Below are 18,779 nucleotides of genomic sequence, written 5' to 3' on the forward strand. Positions count from 1 at the left end.
TATTTATTGAGTGTTTGCTATGGTCCAGGCACTGTGCTAAGTGTTGAGGATAAAATGATGATTGAAACATTTTCCCTTCTTGATTTTAACATCTACAAAATAAAAAGTATGTTAATATCTTTTTTTTTTTTTTTTTTTTACTTTCAAGAGGAGGAAAAAATAAGAAAAAAATGTTAAAACTAGAGTTTTCAGCAATGGCAAACTTTCTCAATACTTTTGACCCCTCTAATGCTGAGCCTAAATACTCCTACAGTGAATGAATTATTATTTTAAAGAACAAATACACCCACTGGAGAACAGCACCTTTTAAAACACTTAAATGTGAAAGAAATAACTGATTTCAGAAGATTCTTCCTACCATGGCCCACTTTAGTCATTTTATGTATGCAATCCTTCATCAAATATCTATTAAGGGATACCATGTGCCAAGCACAGGCAAGGGCACTAGAGATGGATTAGTGAACAAAAGGAGACACCATCGCTGTACTAAGGAAAGTCACAGTTAGTAGAGGAAGAAGGTATTTACTAATAATCACACAAATAAACGGATAACTGGGTAAATACCTCATTAAGCACTAAATATTCTTTTGATAATCATCTATTAAACATCTACTATACTGATGTACATTATTTGGGAATGAAACATGGTTCTCTTTCTCAATGTATAGTCTAGACCGAAACTCAGAAATACCAACTAATACATACAATACTAAGAAGGTGCTGCCATAGACATGTATTTTGGGTCTAATGGGCACATGTAAACATCCAGACTGGGCAACATAATGAGACCCTGTCTCTACAAAAAAAAAAAAAAAACTGAAAATTAGCTGGGCGTGGTGGCATGCACTGTAGTCCTAGGTACTCAGGAGGCTGAGGTGGGAGGATCTGGCCTCAACCAAGCCCAGAAGGTAGAGGATGCAGTAAGCTGTGATCACACCACTGCATTCCAGCCTGGGCGAGAGAGCAAGATCTTGTCCCAAAGAAAAGTAAGAAATAAAAAATTTGCAAGTGATATCATACTTAGTGGTGAAAAACTGGATGCTTTCTTTAATTGAAGAACAAAACAAGGTATTTCCTTTTACCGCTTCTATTCAACATTGTACTAAAGAGTCTAGCCAGAGCAATAAAGTTAGAAGAAGAAAAGGCATCCAGATTCAAAAGTAACACGTCAGACTCTTTTTTGGAAAACAATATGATTATGTGCATAGAAAAACCCACAGAATCTATGAAAAACTACTAGAACTAATAATTGGGCTTTCTAAGATTACAGGATACAGAATCAATATACAAAGATCAATTGTTCTTCATTGTTGATGGGAATGTAAATTAGTAAAGTCATTACGAAAAATGGTATAAAAGTTCCTCAAAAAACTAAAAATAGTACTATCATATGACCAAGAATACCACTTCTAGGTATATATCGAAAGGAACTAAAAGCAGTATGTCAAAGGGATATCTGCACTCCCATGTTCATTGTAGCACTATTCACTCAATAGCCAAGAGATGGAATCAACCTAAGTGTCCATCAATGGATGAATGGATAAAGAAAACGTGGGCCTGGGCGCGGTGGCTCATGCCTGTAATCCCAGTACTTTGGAGGCCTAGGTGGGCAGATCGCTTGAGGCCAAGAGTTTGAGACCAACCTGGTCAACATAGTGAAACCTTGTCTCTACTAAAACTACAAAAATTTGCCAGGCATGATGGCATGGGCCTGTGATCCCACCTACTCATGAGGCTGAGGTGCAAGAATCACTTGAATCCAGGAGGTGGAGGTTGCCTTGAACCAAGATGGCACCACTACACTCCAGCCTAAGTGACAGAGCTAGCCTCTGTTCCCCGTCTCCCTCCCCGCTAAAAAAAGAAAATGTGGTAAGTATACACAATTGAACACCATTTAACCTTAAAAATGAAGGAAATCTTGCCACTTGTGACAGCTTTTGGATGAATCTAGAGAACATTATGCTAAGTGAAATAAGCCAGGCACAGAAAGACAAACACTGCATGATCTCACTTATATGTGAAACCTAATAAAGCTGAACTCCTACAAGTCGAAAGTAGATCAATGGTTACCAAAGGCTGGGGCTGGGTATGGGGTGGGGAGGGAGGGAATGCAGAGTTGTTGATCAAAGGATACAAAATTTCAAATAGACAAGAAGAATAAGTTTTGAGATCTGTTACACAGCAAAGTGACTATAGTCAAAAATAATTTATTGTATATTTCAAAACAATTAACAGTAAATTTCCAATGTCTTACTATGAAAAATGATAGTTGAGGTGTAGGATATGTTAATTAGCTTGATTTAATCCTGCCACATTGTATACATATATCAAAACACTGTACCCCATAAATGTGTACAACTATGATTTGTCAAAAGATCAATTGCAACTTTGTGCAATGGCAATATCATAGCCAGTGGGATTTATCCAAAGCACAATTATTGCTTGTTGAAAAGATCATTGTATTTCTATATACTAGCAATGAACAAACGTTTTTTAAAACTCTTCTTAAACATTTATTAATTTATATTAAGTGTGAGCCAAACGTGCACTTTAGGAGGCTGAGACAGGAGGATAGCTTGAGCCCAAGACTTTGAGACCAACCTGGGAAACATAGCAAAACCCCATCTTTACTAAAACTACAAAAAATTAGCCAGGCATGGTGACAGCACACGCCTATAGTCCCATCTACTCAGGAGGCTGACGTGGGAGAATCACCTGAGCCTGGGAAGCGAGGCTGCAGTAAGCAGAGATTGTGCCACTGCATTCCAGCCTGGGTGATGAGAGTGAGACCCTCCCTTAAAAAAAAAAAAAAAGTTTTAAAAATTCGTGATAGTGGTCACCTCAGGTAGGGGAATAAGATCAGAGAGGTGTATGCAGAAGATCTCAGCTCTATTAAAATGTTTTATTCCTTTTATAAAAAGTCAGAATAGAATAATGTTAAGGTTTAAATGAATTGTGTACATACAAAATTGTTTATTGTATGTTCTCTATTCTTACATGAAGATCTAAATACGGCAAAAAATAAGGAGAATGTATCAAGCCGATTCAGTGGAAAGACATATTCTAAAAATAAAAGTACGTGCAAAAACGCAAAGTCAGGAACTAGCTTGGCTCCTCAGGGGAGATGCAGAGCATTGGATTGGAGGGGCTTAGAAGAAACAGCCTAAAAAGATGGGATGAGGCTGGTGTTGCAGGAGTGAGAGATGGGGAGTACTTTCTCATACTAACAAAATTCAGCTTTAATCAGGAGTCATTCACTGGGAAGTTATTGGAGGGTTTTAAGCAGACGACTTTTGGTCAGCTAAGGCGTAGAGAATGGCTGGAGGGAGTGAAGAAGAGAAGCTGGGGGACTAGAATTTATAGATAGTCCTGAGATAACAGTTAAGGAATATTTTTAAATTGTCTGACAAGAATTTTACTAAGGATTCATACTTCTCCAGAGTAACTACAAACTGCTCACCTACAAAATATAGTAATAAAGACAAAAAGTAACTATGTATGTATGTATTGTTCAGAAAAAAAAAAAAAAATCAGCTGTTATTAAAAGAATTCCAGTTCAGAGGTGAGAGGGTTTTTCACAATTACTGTTTCTTCCATGTAGTCCTTTGGGTGTTTATTATAAATAAATGGGTACAGTTGGTTTTTTTTTTTTTAATAATCCACCATGGTTGTAAACTGATGCTGCCTTTATAGACATGGGAGACCATGCAATGACAATGGGAGTGTCTGCCACTCTCCAGTGGCCCTACTACCATATTCCAGTGCTTGGATCTCCCGTCCCAGAATTCATGCCAGTGCAGCCGAGAAGAAGATAATGTCTGGAAAATATAACTTTTTATGGAGAGAGTACTGGTAGAATAATATATGGAGATATATAAGTGAATAATAAAAAGGCACAGAAATGTGTGTAAGAAATATTGCCTCATAAACCTACAAACAGTAAACTCATATCAAAGTTTTTACAATACCCCCTTAATGTTACTAACCATAGAAAGCAGACATAATGAGACAAGTCAGACATTTTTTCAACACCTCTACAATCACCTTAACAGAAACTAAACAGCTCCCTTAAAGGCCAAAGAAGAAATTCAGTCACTATTAATTCTAACACAATTTCTTTCATATCGACACTTCAAGTTGGTTCTTTGCTCTGCCTCTGAATTTCCTAACTATAACAAAATACTTATTTTTCTAACACCTTCTATGTGTGGAGCTTGATAAAATACCAGAGAAGGAAAGCTGTCTTTTGGCCTCTCTACCTAAGACACACCCTGACATGGTTTGGCTGTGCCCCTACCCAAATCTCATCTTGAATTGTAACTCCCACAATTCCCACGTGTTGTGGGAGGACCTAGTGGGAGGCAACTGAATCATGGGGGCAGGTCTTTCCCATGCTATTCTTGTGACAGTGAATATGTCTCTTGAGATTTGATGTAAAAGGGGATCCTGCACAAGCTCTCTTCTCTTGTCTGTCATCATGTGAGACTGCCTTTCACCTTCCACCATGATTGTGAGGCCTCCCCAGCCACATGGAACTGTAAGTCCAATAAATCACTTTCTTTTCTAAATTGCCCAGTCTCAGGTATATCTTTATCAGCAGCACAAAAATGGACTAATACACACCTTCATGCAGCCAGAACTCTGTTCAAATTCCCACACCATGAAAACCAGCTTTCATCCCCAGTCCTCCATATTAACTAACTCTCATAATGGAAAGAGAAAAGGTAGGCATTTACTTACAGTGGTAGGCATTTACACATCTCACAAAAATTGTTAATGATGACATAATAATATAACTGTAATTTTTCCCTGAGGGATTTATATTTTAGCAAGTAGTGTTAAACTTCCAGAACTGTTTCAAGATCCAAAATAATGAGTTTTTAATGGAGAAACTTTAGGTATTTAGGTAATTGAGGTGGGTATTTAGGTAACTGAGGTGGGTATTTAGGTCATTGAGGTGGGTATTTTAGCAAAATAGTTTGTCAATCACCATGGCAACTGAAGTCTTCTATTTGGATGGATCAGACACTGAGTTGCTAGTCCCGTGACACAGGTTCCAGGGCCCACCTTCCTGTAAGACTTTGACCTACAGGTTAGTCCACTAGATCTCTTTCAAACTCAGTGCACACAAACGCTCAGCATTTGATAATTTAAATACCTCCTATGGCACATCTGCCCTGCCCTGCTCATGCTGGCCTGGTAGGCGAGCCTCTAAAACCAGGAAAATAGACCTGATTCTCAGCTGAAAGAGATATTAAGGAGCTGCCTAAGCCAGAGATAATGTGTTAGTTACACCTATTCCTTGGGTGACACTCTCTTCCCAAGTCATTATTACCTCCCATGCTGCTTGGGATTGGGGCAGATTCAGGTTTTGGTGGGCTATTAACTTATATAATTTGGTAGAATCTCTGTAAGGAAAAAAAAAAAAAACTTCAATATGAGAAATATAAAATTAGGTACAAAAGTGAATATTTAAAATGAGAAAAGAAATCGCAACATGTTACAAATTTATAAATATTGAAAAATTGACAAATTTCATAAATACTATCTGGAACTGCCAGACTTCATCAAGAAGAAATGGACCAGTAACCAAGATGTCTGGTAGGCCAAGGTGGGCAAATCACTTGAGGTCAGGAGTTTGAGAGCAGCTTGGCCAACATGGTAAAACCCCGTCTATACTAGAAAAAAAATAAGAAAAAAAAGAAAGAGGCCGGGCGCGGTGGCTCAAGCCTGTAATCCCAGCACTTTGGGAGGCCGAGACGGGCGGATCACGAGGTCAGGAGATCGAGACCATCCTGGCTAACACGGTGAAACCCCATCTCTACTAAAAATACAAAAACTAGCCGGGCGAGGTGGCGGGCGCCTGTAGTCCCAGCTACTCGGGAGGCTGAGGCAGGAGAATGGCGTAAACCCGGGAGGCGGAGCTTGCAGTGAGCTGAGATCTGGCCATTGCACTCCAGTCCGGGCGACAGAGCGAGACTCCGCCTCAAAAAAAAAAAAAAAAAAGAAAGAAATTAACCCAGCACTGTGGTGGGCGCCTGTAGTCCCAGCTACTCGGAAGGCTGAGGCATGAGAATTGCATGAACCCGGGAGGCGGAGGTTGCAGTGAGCCAAGATTGCATCACTGCACTCCAGCTTGGAAGCTGGGTGACAGAGGGAAGCCCTGTCTCAAAAAGAAAAAAGAAAAAGAAACCAAAGAACCAAAGATGTCATCCAATATACATATAAAATACGTAACTTTACACAACCAATGAACTCCCTGTTACTTATTTGAAGAACTAATAACCAGAAGTTTCTGAATTTGAAAGGATCTATAAATCTACAGATCTAAAAAGCTCAGCAAACTTCAATCAGGATAAACACAAAGAAACCTTTTTAAAATTTGGCTTCCCTGGAGGAGGCACCACTTTCTAATCCTCTAGTGATGGCCTTGCCCTTTCCTTCTTCTGGTTTTCTGCTTCCTGTTCTGTTTATATTTTCTCAGTCTACTTGTTGATAATAATTACCAGAGTAGCCAACATTTGGTCCCCTGCTGCATCCATTCTGGTCCTTTCCAATCCATTTTGCAAGCAGTGATGTGGTGGATCTTTTCAAACTGCAAATACGATCATGTCATCTCCTCTTCAACCTCTTCAAAGAGTTCACATTGACCGGGCACAGTGGGTCACGCCTGAAATCTCAGCACTTTGGGAGGCTGGGGCAGGCAAATCACCTGAGGTCAGGAGTTTGAGACCAGCCTGGCCAATATGGTGAAACCCCGTCTCTACTAAAAATACAAAAATTAGCTGGGCATGGTGGCAGGTGCCTGTAATCCCAGTTACTCGGGAGGCTGAGGCAGGAGAATCACTTGAACCTGGAAGGCAGAGTTTGCAGTGAGCAGAGAACCGGCCCTGCCTTCCTCTCCAGCTATATCTTATGCCACTCTACCCTTTGTGCTCCATCCACCTGAGCCTTCTTCAGGCTTGTTTCTGTCTTTCCAATGTGCCATGCCACTTGCACTTACAGAGCGTTTGCAGGTGCTGGCTCCTCACCCTACCTCCACCCCTTTATCTAATTGACTCCTAATATTTGACATCCCACCCTTTCCTGATCTGGATAGAGTTTTTTCATTTAAATGTGCTCATACTTCTGGATTTTTTTTTTTTTTTTTTTTTTTTTTTTTTTGCCTTTAGAGCATTTATCCAAGTTGGTAGTTACAGTCTTATCAGTGTGATTATCTAACCAAACTCTGGCCTCTCCTCTGCTGTTAGTCTGTAAATTCCATGTGAGCAACTTACCCGTGCAGTCTCAATGCCTGCCACATGGTATTTGAAAAATTAATGGTTATTAAAATAATAAATGAATCCATAAGTATTTACAAAAAAAATTTATATTATGCTATTTATTAGCTTTACATCCTTTGGCAAGTCAGTTAACATTAGCCTGTCTGTCTGTAATACGAGAGGAATAGTAGCCACTCATGAAACTATTATAAGAAGTAAAAATATATGTGAGTCTCTTAAAAAATAAGCAGTTCTATCAGCAAAAACAATGCTTTCCAGACAAAATACAAATGAGAAATTGAGAGTATATTTGTAACATATATCACAGATAAAGAGCAAATATTCCTAATATAGAAAACTATTTTAAGTTGAAGGTAAAAATCGACCAAAAATTATATTGAAAAATGAGCAAAAGATATGAATAGATAATTCAGGAAAATCATACAAAAAATGGCCCTTCAACATACGAAAGGTGTGCAACATCACTCATTTTAACAGAAGTATAAAGTAAGCCTCACTGAGATACCACTTCTAATCCATCAAATTGGCAAAATTCAAAAGCTTGACGATACAAGCTTGGAAAGGCTGTGAAACATAGGCCTTCTCATACCTTGCTGGTAGGAATGCAAAATGACATAAGCCCTAAGGAGAGGATTATGGCAATAGCTAAGAAAACTACATATGTATTTACATCTTGACCCACCAAACACTTGATCCCACTTCTAGGAATTTATCCTAAAGATACACCTCCAAAAATATGAAAATGTACATGCACAAAGTTATTAATTGCAGCATCATTTGTAACCACAAAATATTGTAAGCTACATAACTAGCCAAACATAGCAGAGTATTTCAACACACTATGGTACCTACATGCAACATACTACTGTGTAGCTATTAAAAAAAAAAAGGAGGACGATCTCTGATGTAATGTGGAGTGATTTCCATAGATACTGGTAAGTGGAAAGAACTAAGTGTAAAATAATATATGAAGAATGCCATCTTTTGTGTAAGAAAGAAGGGGAGGCTGGGCGCAGTGGCTCACACCTGTAATCCCAGCACTTTAGGAGGCTGAGGAGGGAGGATCGCTTGAGCCCAGGAATTAAAGGCTGCAGTGAGCCATAATTGTGCCACTGCACTCCAATCTGGGTGACAGAGAGAGACTTCTGTCTCAAAAAAAGAAAAGGAAGGAGGTGGCTGACAAGATGGCCACATAGGAACAGCTCCAGTCTATAGCTCCCAGCGATATCAACGCAAAAGGCAGGTGATTTCTGCATTTCCAACTGAGGCACCTGGCTCATCTCATTGGGACTGGTTAGATAGTGGGTGTAGCCCATGGAGGGTAAGCCAAAGCAGGGTGGGGTGTTGCCTCACCCTGGAAGGGCAAGGGGTCAGGGAACTCCCGCTCCTAGCCAAGGGAAGCCATGAGGGACTGTGCCGTGAGGAACGGTGCACTCCGGCCCAGATACTACGCTTTTCCCATAGTCTTCTTAACCCACAGACTAAGAGATTCCCTCAGGTGCCTATGCCACCAGGGCCCTGGGTTTCAAGCACAAAACTGGGTGGCCATTTAGGCAGACACCAAGCTAGCCGCAGTTTTTTTTTCATACCTCAGTGGCACCTGGAACGCCAGTGAGACAGAACCGTTCACTCCCCTGGAAAGGGGGCTGAAGCCAGGGAGCCAAGTGGTCTAGCTCAGCGGATTCCACCCCCACGGAGCCCAGCAAGCTAAGATCCACTGGCTTGAAATTCTCACTGCCAGCACAGCAGTCTGAGGTTAAACTGGGACACTCGAGATTGGTGGGGGAAGGAGCGTTCCACCATTACTGAGGCTTCAGTAGATGGTTTTCCCCTGACAGTGTAAACAAAGCCAACAGGAACTTCGAACTAGGCAGAGACCACCAAAGCTCAGCAAAGCCACTGTAGCCAGACTGCCTCTCGAGATTCCTCCTATCTGGGCAGGGCATCTCTGAAAAAAAGGCAGCAGCCCCAGTCAGGAGCTTATAGATAAAACCCCCATCTCCCAGGGACAGAGCACTTGGGGGAAGGGGCAGCTGTGGGCACACCTTCAGAATACTTAAACATCCCTGCCTGCCAGCTCTGAAGAGAGCAGTTAATCTCCCAACACAGCACTCGAGCTCTGCTAAGGGACAGACTGCCTCCTCAAGTGGGTCCCTGACCCATGCCTCCTGACTGGGAGACACTTCCCAGCAGGGGTCAACAGACACCTCATAAAGGAGGGCTCCAGTTGGCCTCTCGCGGGTGCCCCTCTGGGACGAAGCTTCCAGAGGAAGCAACAGGCAGCAATCTTTGCTGTTCTGAAGCCTCCGATGGTGATACCCAGGCAAACATGGTCTGGAGTGGGCCTCCAGGAAACTCCAACAGACCTGCAGCTGAGGGGCCTGTTAGAAGAAAAACTAACAAACAGAAAGGAATAGCATCAGCATCAACAAAAAAAGATGTCCACTCACAGACCCCATCCAAAGGTCACCAACATCAAAGACCAAAGGTAGATAAATCCACGGAGATGAGGAAAAAAACAACCCAAAAAGGCTGAAAATTCCAAAAGCCAGAATGCCTCTTCTCTTCCAAAGGATCACAACTTCTCACTAGCAAGGGAACAAAACTGGACGGAGAATGAGTTTGACGAATTGACAGAAGTAGGCTTCAGAAGGTGGGTAATAACAAACTCCTCCCAAGCTAAAGGAACATGTTCTAACCTACTGCAAGGAAGCTAAGAACCTTAAAAAATGTTAGAGGGATTGCTAACTAGAATAACCCATTTAGAGACAAACATAAATGACCTGATGGAGCTGAAAAATGCAGCACGAGAACTTTGTGAAGCATACACAAGTATCAATAGCCAAATAGATCAAGCGGAGGAAAGGATATCAGAGGTTGAAGATCAACTTAATGAAATAAAGTGTGAAGACAAGATTAGAGAAAAAAGAAAGAAAAGGAATGAACAAAGCCTCCAAAAAATATGGAAATATGTAAAAAGACCAAACCTACATTTGATTAGTGTACTTGAAAGTGAGGGGGAGAAAAGAACCAAATTGGAAAACATTCTTCAGGATATTACACAGGAAAACTTCCCCACCCTAGCAAGACAGGCCAACATTCAAATTCAGGAAATACAGAGACCACCACAAAGATACTCCTCAAGAAGAGCAACCCCAACATATATAATTGTCACATTCACCAAGGTTGAAATGAAGGAAAAAACGTTAAGGGTAACCAGAGAGAAAGGTCGGGTTTTCCGCAAAGGGAAGCCCATCAGACTAACAGTGGATCTGTCTTCAGAATCCCTATAAGCCAGAAAAGAGTGGGGTACAATGTTCAACATTCTTAAAGAATTTTCAACCCAGAATTTCATATCCAGCCCAATTAAGCTTCAAATGAAGGAGAAATAAAATCCTTTACAGACAAGCAAATGCTGAGAGAGTTTATCACTACCAGGCCTGCCTTACAAGAGCTCCAGAACAAAGCACTAAACATGGAAAGGAAAAACTGGTACCAGCCACTGCAAAAACATACCAAACTGTAAAGACCATGACACTATGAAGAAACTGCATCAACTAACAGGCAAAATAACCAGCTAGCAACATAATGACAGGAGCAAATTCACACGTAACAATATTAACCTTAAATGTAAATTGGCTAAATGCCCCAATTAAAAGACAGACTGGCAAATTGGATTAAGAGTCAAGACCCTTTGGTGTGCTGTATTCAGAAGACCCATCTCACCAGCAAAGACACACACAGGCTCAAAATAAAGGGATGGAGGAATATTTACCAAACAAATGGAAAGCAAAAAAAAAAAAAAAGGTTGAAATACTAGGCTCTGATAAAACAGACTTTAAACCAACAAAGATCAAAAGAGACAAAGAAGGCCATTATATAATGGCAAAGGGATCAATTTAACAAGAGACTTAGCTATCCTAAATATGTATGCACCCAATACAGGAACACCCAGATTCATAAAGCAAGTTCTTAGAGACCTAGAAAGAGACTTAGGCTCCCACACAATAATAGTGGGAGACTTTAACACCCCACTGTCAATATTAGACATATCAATGAGACAGAAAATTAACAAGGATAACCAGGACTTGAACTCAGCTCTGGACCAAGCCGACCTAATAGACATCTACAGAACTCTCCACCCCAAATCAAAAGAATATACATTCTTTTTAGCACCACATCACACATCTTCTAAAATTGGCCACAAAATTAGAAGTAAAACACTCCTCAGCAAATGCAAAAGAATGGAAATTATTACAAGCAGTCTCTCGACCACAGTGCACACAAATTAGAAGCCAGGATTAAGAAACTCACTCAAAACTGCACAACCACATGCAAACTGAAAAACCTGCTCCTGAATGACTACTGGTAAATAATGAAATTAAGGCACGAATAAATAAGTTCTTTGAAACCAATGAGAACAAAGACACAACGTACCAGAATCTCTGGGACACAGCTAAAGCAGTGTTTTGCAGGAAACTTATAGCACTAAATGCCCACAACAGAAAGCAGGAAAGATATAAAATCGACACCCTAACATCACAATTAAAAGAACTAGGGAAGCAAGAGCAACTGAATTCAAAAGCTAGCAGAAGGCAAGAAATAACTACGATCAGAACAGAACTGAAGGAGATACAGACACAAAAAAAAAACTCTTTTAAAAAAATTAATGAATACAGGAATTGGTTTTTTGAAAAGATCAACAAAATAGACTACTAGCCAGACTAATAAAGAAGAAAAGAGAGAAGAATCAAATAGACACAAAAAGAAATGATAAAGGGGATATCACCACTGATTCCCGAAGAAATACAAACTACCATCAGAGAATACTATAAAAACCTCTATGCAAATAAACTAGAAAATCTAAAATAAATGGAAAAATTCCTGGACACATACACCCTCCCAAGACAAAAACCAGGAAGAAGTCAAATCCCTGAATAGACCAATAAAAAGTTCTGAAATTGAGGCAGTAATAGCCTATCAACCAAAAAAAAGTCCAGGATCAGATGGATTCACAGCCGAATTCTACCAGAGGTACAAAGAGGAGCTGGTACCATTCCCGCTGAAACTATTCCAAACAACAGTAAAAGAGGGAATCCTCCCAACTTATTTTATGAGGCCAGCATCATCCTGATATCAAAACCTGGCAGAGACACAACCAAAAAAAGAAAAGTTCAGGCCAATATCCCTGATGAACATAAAGGCAAAAATCCTCAATAAAATACCAGCAGACCGAATCCAGCAACATATCAAAAAGTTTACCCACCACGATCAAGTCGGCTTCATCCCTGGGATGCAAAGCTGGTTCGACATACACAAATCAATAAATATAATCTATCACAGAAACAGAACCAATGACAAAAACAACATAATTATCTCAATAAATGCAGAAAAGACTTTCAATAAAATTCAACAGCTCTTCATGCCAAAAACACTCAATAAACTAGGTATTGATGGAACATATCTCAAAATAATCAGAGCTATTTATGACAAACCCATAGCCAATATCATCCTGAATGGTCAAAAGCTGGAAGCATTCCCTTTGAAAACTAGCACAAGACAAGGATGCCCTCTCTCACCACTCCTATTCAGCATAGTATTGGAAGTTCTGGCCAGGGCAATCAGGTAAGAGAAAGAAATAAAGGGTATTCAATTAGGAAAAGAGGAAGTCAAATTGTCTGTTTGCAGATGACATGATTGTCTATTTAGAAAACCCCATTGTCTCAGCCCCAAATCTCCTTAAGCTGATAAGCAACTTCAGCAAATCTCAAGATACAAAATCAATGTGCAAAAATCACAAGCATTCCTGTACACCAATAATAGAGAGCCAAATCATGAGCAAACTCCCATTCACAATTGTTACAAAGAGAATAAAATACCTAGGAATCCAACTTACAAAGGATATGAAGGACCTTTTCAAGGAGAACTACAAACCACTGCTCAACGAAATAAGAGAGGACCACAAACAAATGGAAAAACATTCCATGCTCATGGATAGGAAGAATCAATATCGTGAAAATGGCCAAACTGCCCAAAGTAATTTACAGATTCAATGCTATCCCCATCAAGCTACCATTAACTTTCTTCACAGAATTAGAAAAAACTACTTTAAATTTCATATGGAACCAAAAAAGAGATCATAGAGCCAAGACAATCCTAAGCCAAAAGAAAAACAACTGCAGGCATCATGCCACTTGACTTCAAACTATACAAGGCTACATTAACCAAAACAGCATGGTACTGGTACCAAAACAAATATATAGACCAATGGAACAGAACAGAAGCCTCCGACATAACACCACAATCTACAACCATCTGATCTTTGACAAACCTGACAAAAGCAAGCAATGTGGAAAGGATTCCCTATTTAACAAACGGTGTTGGGAAAACTGGCTAGACATATGCAGAAAACTGAAACTGGACCCCTTCCTTACGCCATATACAAAAATTAACTCAAGATGAATTAAAGACTTAAATGTAAAACCTAAAACCATAAAAACCCTAGAAGAAAACCTAGGCAATATCATTCACGACATTGGCATGGGCAAAGACTTCATGACTGAAACACCAAAAGCAATGGCAACAAAAGTCAAAATTGAGGGGAATTCCAAGATGGCTGAATAGGAACAGCTCCAGTCTGCAGCTCCCAGCAAGATCGACACAGAGGACAGGTGATTTCTGCATTTCCAACTGAGGAACCTGGTTCATCACATTGAGACTGGTTAGACAGTGGGTGCAGCCCATGGAGGGAGAGCAGAAGCAAGGCGGGGGCATCGCCTTACCCAGGAGACATGAGGGGTCAAGTATTTCCCTTTCCTAGCCAAGGGAAGCTGTGAGAGAGGGAAAAATGCTACACTCCTGCCCAAATACTGCGATTTTCCCATGGTCTTCGCAACCAGAAGACCAGAAGATTCTCTCCGGTGCCTAGCTCAGCGGGTCCCACACCCACAGAACCCAACAAGCTAAGATCCATTGGTTTGAAATTCTCGCTGCTAGCACAGCAGTCTGAGATCGACCTAGGATGCTGGAGCTTGGTGGGGGGAAGGGCATCTGCCACTGCTGAAGCTTGAGTAGGTGGTTTTATGCCCACAGTATAAACAAAGCTGCCAGGAAGCTCAAACTGGGCAAAGCTCACCACAGCTCAGCAAGGCCGACTGCCTCTCTAGATTCCACCTCTGTGGGCAGGGCATATCTAAACAAAAGGCAGCAGCCCCAACCAGGGACTTATAGTTAAAACCTTCATCTCCCTGGGACAGAGCACCTGGGGAAAGGGGCAGCTGCTAGCACAGCTTCAGCAGACTTAAACATCCCTGCCTGACAGCTCGCGAGAGAGCAGTAGATCTCCCAGCACCATGTTCGAGCTCTGATAATGGACAGACTGCCTCCTCAAGTGGGCCCCTGACCCCATGCAGCCTAACTGGGAGTCATCTCCCAGTAGGGGCCTACATACACCTCATACAGGAGAAGTGTGGCAGCCATCTGGTGGGTGTCTCTCTGGGACGAAGCTTCCAAAGAAAGGATCAGGCAGCAATCTTTGCTGCTCCATAGACTCCGCTGGTGATACCCAGGCAAACACGGTCTGGAGTAGACCTCCAGCAAACTCCAACAGGCCTGCAGCTGAGGGACCTGTTAGAAGGAAAACTAACAGAAAGGAATAGCATCAACATCAACAAAAAGGACACCCACACCAAAACCCCATATGTAGGTCATCAACATCAAAGACCCAAGGTAGATAAAATCACAAAGATGGGGAGAAATCAGAGCAGAAAGGCTGAAAATTCTAAAAACCAGAGCACCTCTTCTCCTCCAAAGGATCACAACTCCTCACCAGCCAGGGAACAAAACTGGATGGAGAATGAGTTTGATGAATTGACAGAAGTAGGTTTCAGAAGGTAGGTAAGAACAAACTCCTCCGAGCTAAAGGAGCATGTTCTAACCCATCACAAGGAAGCTAAAAACCTTGAGAAAAGGTGAGAGGAATAGCTAACTAGAATAACCAGTGTAGAGAAGAAAATAAATAACCTGATAGAGCTGAAAAACACAGCATGAGAACTTCATGAAGCATACACGAGCTTCAGTAGCCAAATGGATCAAGCGGAAGAAAGGATATCAGTGATTAAAGTTCAAGTCAATGAAATAAAGCGAGAAGGCAAGATTAGAGAAAAAAGAGTGAAAAGAAACAAAGCCTCCATGAAACATGGGACTAACTGAAAAGACCAAATCTATGTTTGAATGGTGTACCTGAAAGTGACTCAAAGAACGGAACCAAATTAGAAAACACTCTGCAGGGTATTATCCAGAAGAACTTCCCCAACCTAGCAAGACAGGCCAACATTCAAATTCAGGAAATACAGAGAATACCACAAAGAAATTCCTCGAGAAGAGCAACCCCAAGACACATAATTGTCAAATTTACCAAGGTTGAAGTGAAGGAAAAAATGTTAAGGGCAGCCAGGGAGAAATGTCGGGTTACCCACAAAGGGAAGCCCATCAGACTAACAGCGGATCTCTCTGCAGACACCCTGCAAGCCCAAAGAGAGTGGGCACCAATGTTCAACATTCTTAAAAAATCTTCAACCCAGAATTTCAAATGCAGCAAATTTCATATCACTTCATAAATGAAGGAGAAATAAAACCCTTTACAGACAAGCAAATGCTGAGAGATTTTGTCACCACCAGGCCTGCCTTACAAGAGCTCCTGAACAAAGCACTAAACATGGAAAGGAACAACCGGTACCAGCCACTGCAAAAACATGCCAAATTGTAAAGACCACTGACGCTATGAAGAAACTGCATAAACTGATGGGCAAAACAATCAGCTAGCATCATAATGATAGGATCAAATTCACACAGAACAATATTAACCTAAATGTAAAGGGGCTAAATGCTCCAATTAAAAGACACAGACTAGCAAATTGGATAAAGAGTCAAGATCCATCAGTGTGCTATTCAGCAGACCCATCTCATGTACAAAGACACACATAGGCTCAAAATAAAGGGATGCAGGAAGATCTACCAAGCAAATGGAAAGCAAAAAAAAAAAAAAAAAAAAAGCAGGGTTGCCATCCTAGTCTCCTAGTCTCTGATAAAACAGACTTTAAACCAACAAAGATCCAAAGAGACAAAGAAGGCCATTATATAATGGCAAAGGGACCAATTCAACAAGAAAAGCTAACTATCCTAAATATATATGTACCCAATACAGGAGCACCCAGATTCATAAAGCAAGTTCTTAGAGACCTAGAAAGAGACTTAGACTACACACAACAACAATGGGAGACTTTAACACCCTACTATCAATATTAGACAGATCAGCAAGACAAAGTTATCAAGGATAGCCAGGACTTGAACTCAGCTGTGGACCAAGCAGACCTAATAGACATCTATAAAATTCTCTACCCCAAATCAACAGAATATACATTCTTCTCAGCACCACATCACACATATTCTAAAATTGACCACATAATTGGAAATAAAATACTCCTCAGCAAATGTAAAAAAAAAACAGAAATTACAAACTGTCTCTCAGACCACAGTGCACTCAAATTAGAACACAGGATTAAGAAACTTACTCAAGGACCAGGCACGGTGGCTCACGCCTGTAATCCCAACACTCTGGGAGGCCGAGGCGGGCGAATCATGAGGTCAGGAGATCGAAACCATCCTGGCGAACACTGTGAAACCCCGTCTCTACTAAAAATACAAAAAAATTAGCTGGGCATGGTGGTGGGCACCTGTAGTCCCAGCTACTCAGGAGGCTGAGGCAGGAGAATGGTGTGAACCCAGGGGGCGGAGACTCTGTCTCAAAAAAAAAAAAAAAAACTCACTCAAAACCACACAACTACATGGAAACTGACAAACCTGCTCCTGAATGACTACTGGCTAAATAACAAAATTAAGACACAACTAAATAAGTTCTTTGAAACCAAATGAGAACAAAGACACAACGTACCAGAATCTCTGGGACACATTAAAGCAGTGTGTAGAGGGAAATTTATAGCACTACATGCCCACAGGAGAAAGCAGGAAAGATGTAAAATCGGCACCCTAACATCACAATTAAAAGAACTAGAGAAGCAAGAGCAAACAAATTCAAAAGCTAGAACACAAGAAATTACAAAGATCAGAGCAGAACTGAAGGAGATAAAGACACAAAAAACCCTTCAAAAAAAAAAAAAAAAATCAATGAATCCAGGAGCTGGTTTTTTAAAAAGATCAACAAAATAGACCACTAGCAAGCCTAATAAAGAAAACAGAGAAGAATCAAATAGATACAATAAAAAATGATAAAGGGGATATAACCATTGATTCCCACAGAAATACAAACTACCATCAGAGAATACTATAAACACCTCTATGCAAATAAATTCAAAAATCTAGTAAAAATGGATAAATTCCTGGACATACACACCCTACCAAGACTACACCAAGAAGAAGGTGAATCTCTGAATAGGCAAATAACAGTTTCTGAAATTGAGGCAGTAATAACCTACCAACCAAAAACAGTCCAGGACCAGATGAATTCACAGGCGAATTCTACCAGAGGTATGAAGAGGAGCTGATACCATACCTTCTGAAACTACTGCAAACAATAGAAAATGGCCATACTGCCCAAAGTAATTTATACATTCAATGCTATCCCCATCAAGCTACCATTGACTTTCTTCACAGAATTAGAAAAAACTACTTTAAATTTCATATGGAACCAAAAAAGAGCCCACATAGCCAAGACAATCCTAAGCAAAAAGAACAAAGCTGCAGGCATCATGCTACCTGACTTCAAACTATACTACAAGGTTAAAGTAACAAAAACAGCATGGTACTGGTACCAAAACAGACATATAGACCAGCGGAACAGAACAGAGGCCTCAGAAATAACATCACACATCTACAACCATCTGATCTTTGACAGACCTGACAAAAACAAGCAACTGGGAAAGAATTCCCTATTTAATAAATGGTGCTGGGAAACTGGCCAGCCATATGTAGAAAGCTGAAACTGGATCCTTCCCTCACACCTCATACAAAAATTAACTGAAGAAAGATTAAAAACTTAAATCTTATACCTAAAACCATAAAAACCCTAGAAGAGAACCTAGGTAATATCATTCAAGACATAGGCATCGGTAAAGACTTCATAACTAAAACACCAAAAGCAATGACAACAAAAGCCAAAATAGACCAATGGGATCTAACTAAAGAGCTTCTGCACAGCCAAAAAAAAAAAAAAAAAAAAAACTATCGGTGGAGTGAAAAAGCAACCTACAGAATGGGAGAAAATTTTTACAACCTATTTATCTGACAAAGGGCTAATATCCAGAATCTACAAAGAACTTAAATTTACAAGAAAAAAAAAAAACATCAAAAAGTGGGCAAAGGATATGAACACTTTTCAAAAGAAGACATTTATGCAGCCAACAGACATATGAAAAAATACTCATCACTGGTCATTACAGAAATGCAAATCAAAATCACAATGAGATACCATCTCAAGCC

Source organism: Rhinopithecus roxellana, chromosome 6 (assembly GCF_007565055.1).
Source record: "Rhinopithecus roxellana isolate Shanxi Qingling chromosome 6, ASM756505v1, whole genome shotgun sequence".
Lineage (NCBI taxonomy): Eukaryota > Metazoa > Chordata > Mammalia > Primates > Cercopithecidae > Rhinopithecus > Rhinopithecus roxellana.